The sequence below is a fragment of the Cervus canadensis genome, chromosome 28, assembly GCF_019320065.1.
Source record: "Cervus canadensis isolate Bull #8, Minnesota chromosome 28, ASM1932006v1, whole genome shotgun sequence".
Classification (NCBI taxonomy): Eukaryota; Metazoa; Chordata; class Mammalia; order Artiodactyla; family Cervidae; genus Cervus; species Cervus canadensis.
This window is the reverse complement of record NC_057413.1, coordinates 23,497,265-23,507,343: the sequence shown is the minus strand read 5'-3', so window position 1 is coordinate 23,507,343 and position 10,079 is coordinate 23,497,265.

Genomic DNA, 10,079 nt, shown 5'->3' with positions numbered 1-10,079 from the left:
ATCATTTCTTCAGCGCTAAGCTTTCTTTACAGTCCAACTCTCACATCCATACATGACTACTGGAAAAACCATAGCCTTAATTAGATGGACCGTTGTTGGCAAAGTAATGTCTCTGCTCTTTAATATGCTGTCTAGGTTGGTCATAACTTTTCTTCCAAGGAGTAAGTGTCTTTTAATTTCATGGCTGCAGTCACCATCTGCAGTGATTTTGGAGCCCCCCAAAATAAAGTCTGCCACTGTTTCCACTGTTTCTCCATCTATTTGCCATGAAGTGATGGGACCGGATGCCATGATCTTTGTTTTCTTAATGTTGAGCTTTAAGCCAGCTTTTTCACTCTCCTCTTTCACTTTCATCAAGAGGCTGTTTAGTTCTTCACTTTCTGCCATAAAGGTGGTGTCATCTGCATATCTGAGGTTATTGATATTTCTCCGGGCAATCTTGATTCCAGCTTGTGCTTCATCCAGTCCAGTGTTTCTCATGATATACTCTGCATATAAGTTAAATAAGCATGGTAACAATATACAGCCTTGACATACTCCTTTTCCTATTTGGAACCAATCTGTTATTCCATGTCGAGTTCTAACTGTTGCTACCTGACCTGCATATAGATTTCTTAGGAGGCAGGTCAGGTGGTCTGGTATTCCCATCTCTTTCAGAATTTTCCACAGTTTATTGTGATCCACACAGTCAAAGGCTTTGGCATAGTCAATAAAGCAGAAATAGATGTTTTTCTCGAACTCTCTTGCTTTTTCAATGATCCAGCAGATGTTGGCAGTTGGATCTCTGGTTCCTCTGCCTTTTCTAAAACCAGCTTGAACATCTGGAAGTTCACAGTTCACATATTGCTGAAGCCTGGCTTGGAGAATTTTGAGCTTTACTTTACTAGTGTGTGAGATGAGTACAATTGTGCAGTAGTTTGAGCATTCTTTGGCATTACCTTTCTTTGGGATTGGAATGAAAACTGACCTTTTCCAGTCCTGTGGCTACTGCCGAGTTCCCCAAATTTGCTGGCATATTGAGTGCAGCACTTTCACAGCATCTTCTTTTAGGACTTGAAATAGCTCAACTGGAATTCCATCACTTCCACTAGCTTTGTTCGTAGTGATGCTTCCTAAGGCCCACTTGACTTCACATTCCAGGATGTCTGGCTCTAGGTGAGTGATCACACCATTGTGATTATCTGGGTTGTGAAGATCTTTTTTGTACAGTTCTTCTGTGTGTTCTTGCCACCTCTTCTTAATATCTTCTGCTTCTGTTAGGTCCATAGCATTTCTGTCCTTTATTGAGCCCATCTTTGCATGAAATGTTCCCTTGGTATCTCTAATTTTCTTGAAGAGATCTCTAGTCATTCCCATTCTATTGTTTTCCTCTATTTCTTTGCACTGATCACTGAGGAAGGTTTTCTTATCTCTCCTTGCTATTCTTCGGAACTCTGCATTCATATGGGTATATTTTTCCTTTTCTCCTTTGTTTTTTGCTTCTCTTCTTTTCACAGCTATTAGTAAGGCCTCCTCAGACAGCCATTTTGCTTTTTTGCATTTCTTTTTCTTGGGGATGGTCTTGCTCCCTGTCTCCTGTACAATGTCATGAACCTCCATCCACAGTTCATCAGGCACTCTATCAGATCTAGTCCCTTGAATCTATTTGTCATTTCCACTGTATAATTGTTAGGAATTTGATTTATGTCATACCTGAATGATCTAGTGGTTTTCCCTACTTTCTTCAATATAAGTCTGACGTCGTCAATAAGGAGCTCATGATCTGAGCCACAGTCAGCTCCTGGTCTTGTTTTTGCTGACTGAATAGAGCTTCTCCACCTTTGGCTGCAAAGAATATAATCAATCTGATTTCGATGTTGACCATCTGGTGATGTCCATGTGTAGAGTCCTGTCTTGTGTTGCTGGAAGAGGGTGTTTGCTATGACCAGTGCGTTCTCTTGGCAGAACTCTATTAGCCTTTGCCCTGCCTCATTCTGTACTCCAAGGCCAAATTTGCCATTACTCCAGGTGTTTCTTGACTTCCTACTTTTGCATTCCAGTCCAGTATAATGAAAAGGACATCTTTTTTGGGTGTTAGTTCTAGAAGGTCTTGTAGGTCTTCATAGAACCATTCAACTTCAGCTTCTTCAGCATTACTGGTTGGGGCAGAGACTCGGATTACTGTGATATTGAATGGTTTGTCTTGGAAACGAACAGAGACCATTCTGTCATTTTTGAGATTGCATCCAAGTACTGCATACTCCTCGGGTATATCTCCTCAAAACCTCTGATGTTTTCTCTAGTTCAGACATCGGTGTGTGGTTTTTGCTTTGCTTTGTTGTATCTTCAATGATTTTAGTTTGCTTTTGAAAAAATTTAAAAAAGAAAGGCAATGTTATAATTAAATAGTTTAGTATTTTTTCCTTCCTTGTATCTGTTTTTTCCCTTTGAAATTTTGTTAATTTTTACCCTTGAAATACTGAACTATAACATTACAGATTGAACTTCACTCTGTAGCTTTCCCTGGGTCCTTTCTCCTTTACACACACAAACACACACCCATAGGAACAAAAGCGAAAACATCTCACATAAATTTAGTGACATTTCTCCATATTTTTCTATTTTTGCTACCTATAGGTGCATTCACAAACTATAAATTAATGCTTTGTATTATTTCTAAATTTGTGTACATGCTATTATATGCTATGAGCCATGCCATAAGTCACTTTGGGGAATAAACAACATGCATGTGGAACTGGGCTTCCCTTGTGGCTCAGCTGGTAAAGAATCCTCCTGCAATGCAGGAAACCTGGGTTAGAATCCTGGGTTGGGAAGATCCCCTGAAGAAGGGAAAAGCTACCCACTCCAGTATCCTGGCCTGAGAATTCCATGGACTGTATAGCCCATGGGGTTGCAAAGAGTCGGACATGACTGAGCAACTTTCACTTTCATGTCGAACACCTATATGGGCACAGTGAAAGCCAACCTGTCCCAATTTCTTTAGGTTGACTTGTTTTTATCTACATCCCTACACAGTTGAAAACATTCTCACTACTTTCCCAGTGTTCATGCGGTTTTGCTCGTCTTCATCTCAGAGATGAACCAATGCTTTCAGATCCCCAGCTTTATGTAGATGGTTCATTTCCAGCTCCTTGCATGCTCTGTGCTTGCAGCCCAGACACCTTTTCCTATGTGACATAGACTCAATCTCCAGCCATGGACTATTAACCCTAGTTCTACTCCTGTCAGTTCTTCTGGCTTAAGTTCCCACTTGTCACTTTGATTTTAAGTTTCTTCTTAGTTCTTAGTTTATGGCCACTGAGCTCTCCTTTTTATTTTGAATTTGACCATTTACACCTATTCAGACTATATAGTGGGAGGGTAAACCATCTCCCAGCATTGTGGTGGAGAAGTGAGATCCTGTCAAAGTCTATTACTAAGATCAAGGATTCTGAAGGAGGTACCTGGGTCTTGGGGAGTCCGAACTACTACTTCCAATTATTTATTGTATGTCCTCCTCACAATTCTTTCAAGTAAATTTTATTATATTCATTATGAGATAATAAGAGGAAAGAAAAACAGATCTGTTCCATCTGCACTTTGGGAATTTAAGCATGGAAATCTAAGTCCATTATGTTGAAGGAAGGGGTATAAATTTCACCTTCCTGTGTAACAGATTTTTCCCTGAGTCATTTTTTGAAGGACTCTGGACCATGAGATAAATGATCAACAGCTTTAGAATTCAAATATGTCTAACCCTGAATTATTATCCAAGTCAGAAAATGTGACTTGGTTTTGCAATTTAATTTTTAACTTTATCTTCAAATGCTCATGAGTTCTTTGTCCCGAATTTGACTTGGTAGAAATAGATGTACATTGTCTCTGGGTAAAAAAAAATCCAACTTTGCTTCATTTCTATAAGCAATTTTTAAACACTTGAATATAGATTGAAATATTTCTTTGACTTATACTGTGATATCCACCTATTAAAAATTTTATATGTTTTTATTTTGAAAATGGTTAGTTTTTAAATCACTTTCTTTTAGTCACTTAGAATTATTAGAGAGGATAGGGCACACATTTCTCCTTTGGTAACTTTTAAAATTATCCTCAGAGCTGTTTTCATAAGACTGTCAACAGCTGTCACTGATAATTAGACACATGCCAACTCAGCAAGATGTTGGCTTTCATTCAGGGTAAAGTTTCTGGGCAACCGCTCCAGTGTACAATCCTACTGTGATCATAGAAAGCCTATTGTTTCTAGTCTGGAAAGCCAGAATGGGTCCTAGCAGAGGAAGCACCTCTCTTGTGCACACTCTGCCCCAAACCTCACAATGCCCAGTAGTGATTCAGGAGATTCTAGGGCAGCTGTCAAGCAATCACATGAGATGAATCTGAATCCTGAAATGAAAGTCTTGACTAAATGATAATGGTCATTCTCTGGATCTGGAGCTTGACGCTTTTTCATGGGTTCGTTCTAAACCATGAACCCAGTGATGTCTCATGTCTGCTCAGAAACTTAAGCCCCTGTGATGGTACTGGCAAATCCTTTTTTCTCCAAGTTCAAGTCAAACTCCTGTTTGGCCTCACTACCTCTATAACAAATGCAGTCAATCTGGTCATTGAACTCATATTGGAAAACCATCTTTATTACTCTGACTTCTATCATATTCTGACTTCTATCAGCTGAACAGAATAGTATATGTTTTGTTATCTACACAACACATTCAATTACGTGCTAGATTGTGTGTGTGTGTGTGGTCAGTTGTGTGCAACTCTTTACAACCCCATGGACTGTAGCCCGCCAGGCTGCTCTGTCCATGGGACTTTCCTGGCAAGAATACTGGAGCAAGTTGCCATTTCCTCCTCCAGGGGATCTTCCTGAACCAGGGATCGAACCTGCATCTCTTGCATCTCCTGCATTGCTGGCAGATTCTTTACCACTGAACCACCCAGGAAGCTCATGTGCTAGATTGCCATACTGCAAATACTCCTTCTTTTGTCCTTAGATATGGCTTTCTTTTAGTCTACTTTCTAGTTTCAATGTCCCTTACTTCTGCAACTACAGTAACAGAAATGCCTAACTAAAACTGCAAAATCTTATGCTATTGAAGATAGCAGTAACAGGAAAGAAAAGAGAACATTTGTGACAAATATAATTTTTAGAAGACATGGACGAAAACTAGGAGTGCTAATGTGTTGAGGTGTTATGTATTTCCATATAAGACAGTAAACAAAATTAATTTGCTATTTGTATTGTAGAAAAAATCATAACTATCAAGCAAGATGGCATTGCATCTTCTCATTAGTACAGGCTCTATAAATTATATCATGTTGCATTTATGTCCAGACCCATAGTAAGTAAAGTACTTACTACCTGGGACTAGGAACAAGTGTATTTTTCTTTGATTCTCACTTATTTGGCGATCACTGAAAGAAATAGGGATAGATAAGTCATGCAACAAAACCAAACCACTCACCACACTGGCGTATAATAGAAAATCAGTAAATGAAAGTCATCATTTGCCATCATCATTGTTACTATTATTATCAACACCTTTGAAATGTAGTGGTATTCATGAATGAAAGAGATTTAAAAAATCTACCTTATTCAAATGAACCAAATATAATAAAATTAAAAAGTTGTGGTTAGCAATCAATGTCAAGAAAATATCTCCAATTACTATATTCAAGTCAACAAAGTGAAAAGGGAAAGAGTTCCCTGCAAACTAGTAGACCAAAATGCAAATAAAATTTAAATTAAATCGAAATTAAATAGTATATATAAAATCTAGGAAAACATTCCACTCAAAGGTGAACTTTCCTATTAATATCAGGTACATAAGAGAGGTGCTTGCTTATCACATTTTTAACACTATACTGGAAATTCTAGCCAACATAATAGCACAAGAAAGAAATATGAAATGATTGGAAAAGAAGTAAAACTATAATTATCAATAGATGATATGATTTTCTACATAGAAAAATAAAAATCTATACATGAATTATTATCATTTATGAGAGAGTTTAGCCAGTTTGACAGATATAAAAGTGACATTCAAAATTGGATTGCATTTTTCATTACCAATCCTAAATAAAAATGCAGCCAAAAATGGAGAAGCTCTATGCAGTCAGTAAAAACAAAACCTAGTGCTGATTGTGGCTCAGATCATCAGCTCCTTATTGCAAAATTCAGTCCTAAATTGAAGAAAGTAGGGAAAACCGCTAGACCATTCAGGTATGACCTAAATCAAACCCCTTATGATTATACAGCGGAGGTGATGAATAGATTCAAGGGATTAGATACGGTAGACAAAGTGCCTAAAGAACTACGGACAGAGGTTTGTAACATTGTACAGGAGGCAGCGACCAAAACCATCCCAAAGAAAAAGAAATGCAAGAAGGCAAAGTAGTTGTCTGAGGAAGCTTTACAAATAGCTGAGGAAAGAAGAGAAACAAAAGGCAAGGGAGAAAGGGAAAAATATACCCAACTGAATGCAAAGTTCCAGAGAGTAGCAAGGAAAGATGAGAATGCCTTCCTGAATGAACAGTGCAAAGAAGAAAGGAAAACAATAGGATGGGAAAGACTAGAGTTCTCTTCAAAGAAAGAAGTGGAGATATCAAGGGAACATTTCATGCAAGGACGGGCATGATAAAGGACAGAATCTGAGGTTGTTGATATTTCTCCCAGCAATCTTGATTCCAGCTTGTGATTCATCCAGCCTGACATTTCACATGATGTACACTGCATATAAGTTAAATAAGCAAGGTGACAACATAAAGCCTCGATGAACTCCTTTCCCAATTTGGAACCAGTCTGTTGTTCCATGTCCAGTTCTAACTGTTGCTTCTTATTCTGCATACAGGTTTCTCAGGAGGCAAGTAAGGTGATTTGGTGTTCCGTTCCATTGTTGTGATCCACACAGTCAAAGGCTTTAGTGTAGTCAATGAAGCAGAAATAGATGTTTTTTTGGAATTCCCTTGTTTTTTCTCTGATCCAACATATGCTGGTAATTTTGACCTCTGGTTCCTCTGCCTTTTCTAAATCCAGCTTGTACATCTGGAAGTTCTTGGTACACGTACTGCTGAAGCCTAGCTTGAAGGATTTAGGCATAATCTTGCTGGCATGTGCAATGAGTGCAATTGCATGGTAATTTGAACATTCTTTGGCATTGCCTTTCTTTAGGACTGGAATGAAAACTGACCTTTTCCAGTCCTGTGACCACTGCTGCATTTTCCAAATTTGCTGGCATAATGAGTGCAACACTTTAACAGCATCACCTTTTAAGATTTGAAATAGCTCAGGTAGAATTCCATCACCACCATTAGCTTTGTTCATAGTAATGCTTCCTAAGGTCCACTTGACTTCACACTCCAGGATGTCTGGCTCTAGGTGAGTGACCACCCCATCGTGGCTAACTGGGTCATTAAGAGCTTTTTTGTATAGTTCTTCTGTGTATTCTTGCCACCTCTTCTTAGTATCTTCTGCTTCTGTTGGATCCTTGCCGTTTTTGTCCTTTATTGTGCCTATCTCTGTATGAAATGTTCCCTTGGTATCTCCAATTTTCCTAAAGAGATCTCTAGCCTTTCCCATTCTATTGCTTTTCTCTATTTCTTTGCATTGGTCACTTAACAGGCTTTCTTATCTCTCCTTGCTAGTCTCTGGAACTCTGCATTCAGTTGGGTATATCTTTCCCTTTCTCCTTTGCCTTTCACCTCTCTTCTTTTCACAGCTATTTGTAAGTGCTCCTCAGAAAACCACTTTGCCTTTCTGTATTTCTTATTCTTGCAGATGGTTTTGGTCATCACCTTCCATACAATGTTACAAACCTTCGTCCATAGTTCTTCAGGCACTCTGTCTACCAGATCTAGTCCCTTGAATCTATTCATCATCTCTACTGTTTAATCATAAGGGATTTGACTTAGGTCATACCTGAATGGCCTAATGGTTTTCTCTCCTTTCTTCAATTCAGGCCTGAATTTTGAAGTAAGGCGCTGATGATCTGAGCCACAGTCAGCTCCTGGTCATGTTTTTGCTGACTGTACAGAGCTTCTCCATATTTGGCTGCAAAGAATATAATCAATCTGATTTTGGTATTGACCATCTAGTGATGTCCATGTGTAGAGTTGTCTTTTGTGTTGTTGGAAGAGGGTGTTTGCTATGACCAGTGTTTGCAAAACTCTGTTAGCCTTTGCCCTGCTTCATTTTGTACTCCAAACTTGCCTGTTATTCCAGGTATCTGTTGACGTCCTACTTTTGCATTCCAGTCCCCTATGATGAAAAGGACATCTTTTCTGGTGCTAGTTCTATGAGGTCTTTTAGGTCTTCATAGAATCATTCAACTTCAGCTTCTTCAGCATTAGACTTTGGGGCATCAACTTGGATTACTGTGATATTGAATGATTTGACTTGGAAACGAACCAAGATCATTCTGTCATTTTTGAGATTGCAACCAAGTATTGCATTTCAGGCTTTTTTATTGACTATGAGGACTACTCTATTCCTTCTAAGGAATTCTTGCCCAAAGTAGTAGATATAACGGTCATATGAATTAAATTCTCCCATTCCCATCCATTTTAGTTCACAGATTCCTAAAATGTTAATGTTAACTCTTGCCATCTCCTGCTTGACCACAATCAATTTACCATGATTCATCGACCTAACATTCCAGGTCCTACGCTGTTCTTTACAGCATCGGACTTTACTTTTACCACCAGATGCAACCACACTGGGCATTGTTTCCACTTTGGCTCAGCCTCAGCCTCTTAAATATACTAGTATACATTTAAAAAATTTTGAATACTATTTCAAATAAACTTGGGAAATAAGAAATTTGCCCAAGATTCATCATCCTCACATCTGCCCCCCCACCAAATTTCAATATTATTTATTTTCCTTGTTGGTTTTTTTTACCCCTACTTGCTTTTCCATTGTGTTGGGAATCACAGTGTAGATAAAATTTAAGGCAAGTACTTTAAGATATTTCTTTTTCTCATATTGCAAAACTTTGAGAGCACCAGGGAACCTTGAAATATTCATTCAGTTATGTAGCATTCAAAATATTATCATACGTCCATTTTATGTCAGACTGATTGTTAAAAGCTGAAAAGGAAAAGATGGTTACCACCCTCTAGGAGATTACATTCAAACTGGACAAACAAAGGTGTAGAACTTTACAATAAATGTGAGCTATTTCAAATCTTAAAAGATGATGCTGTTAAAGTGTTGCACTCATTATGCCAGCAAATTTGGAAAATGCAGCAGTGGTCACAGGACTGGAAAAGGTCAGTTTTCATTCCAGTCCTAAAGAAAGGCAATGCCAAAGAATGTTCAAATTACCATGCAATTGCACTCATTGCACATGCCAGCAAGATTATGCCTAAATCCTTCAAGCTAGGCTTCAGCAGTACGTGTACCAAGAACTTCCAGATGTACAAGCTGGATTTAGAGAAGGCAGAGGAACCAGAGGTCAAATTACCAACATATGACTGACTCAGCTTGGAATTATTTTATAAGGCTTCCTAGGGAAAGGAGTGTTTGTATAAGAGTTTGCATGTGGGAAAGCGTGTACAATGGAGAAAATATATGGAAGACTGTGCTGGTTTGGGAGTTGGGAATATATATTATGACTAGTGGAGAGTCCTATGGTTTGATGACTGCAAAAAATTAAGGTTTGCAGTTGGATAAGTGAGATGATTACAATCAAGGAAAACACAAGTCTATGGAAAGGAAGAGTGTGTAGAAAGCCAATAACACATGGGGAAGGGGAAAAGAGAGTTGTAACACCTGAGGGGAGAAATGACAATGCTGAAATCCAAGTATAAATAGGGAGGAGGCTGGCAGATGCTATGAAATCCTTTTATGGAGCAAAAGGGCATGACCTTGGAATTGCTGAGCCAGCAGTAGTGACATATTTAAAGTCAAATTATGTGCTGGAAAACAAACTAAACAGAAGTGGAGAAAAGCCCAGAGCACATAAGAGTTTTCAGTAGCAAAGCATACAAGAGAACCTACTCAGCTTATAAGGAAACTGGGGGTCCCTTTCAGGCAGACTGGAGAACCAGGAGACCTGAACATGATGGATCCAGGTATAGAGCCT